The sequence below is a fragment of the Mizuhopecten yessoensis genome, unplaced genomic scaffold (assembly GCF_002113885.1).
Source record: "Mizuhopecten yessoensis strain PY_sf001 unplaced genomic scaffold, ASM211388v2 scaffold6361, whole genome shotgun sequence".
Lineage (NCBI taxonomy): Eukaryota > Metazoa > Mollusca > Bivalvia > Pectinida > Pectinidae > Mizuhopecten > Mizuhopecten yessoensis.
Genome location: NW_018406511.1, coordinates 496,671 through 497,452, shown reverse-complemented (window position 1 = coordinate 497,452; position 782 = coordinate 496,671).

Here is a 782-nt window from a genome sequence, read left to right as displayed (position 1 = left end):
TGTCAAGCGTGTCTTAAAATCTACTGAAGCGAATCTACTTTATTGAAACTGTGATATAAAGTACCTTTGACTTGATCAAAATAAGTAAAGGAATTTGATTTTAGCTCTCCTGCCCAATATGTCATTGCGCAACGTCTGTCGTCCGTCGATCCCTCATCATCTATCAACTTTTCCTTTAAACAACTTCTTCTGAAGAATATACAGACCTAGAGTCATGATGTTTATAGTGTACGTTTCCTTTGAAATCTCGTCAAAGTTTGAGAGTGAAATTGACCTTGACCTACTTTCAAGGTCACAGGGGTCAAATATGTCAAAAACTCCAATCAACTTCTCCTGAAGAACTAAAGAGGTATAAAATCTTAATATTTGGCTTGTAGCTTCCTGCGGGGATTGAGCCTGACAAAGTTTGCAATGAAAATGATCAAGACCTTTACTAAATACTTTCAAGTAAAATATGGGAAGATGTTGTTGCACCAGTCTCAGCGATTGCCAGTCGATCACAAGTGAAACAAGTCGCTTAGGGGTCGCATTGTCTGTGTGACTGTGGCGTTAAGAAAGAATAACAAATCTATTGGAATGAATTTATTCATTCTGTTTGCTAATTAACTCATTCACCCCTGAAGACACATTTGAACTCTTCCAATTCAAAGGTTGGAATATGAAATTATGAAACTTCAGGGGTGAATGAGTTAACAAAAATAAATGTGATCTTGCCGATGCTTTTAAGGTTTTACAAGCAGTTTCTGGTGATCAGATAAACAGAATAACTCTTTTGTACTTAT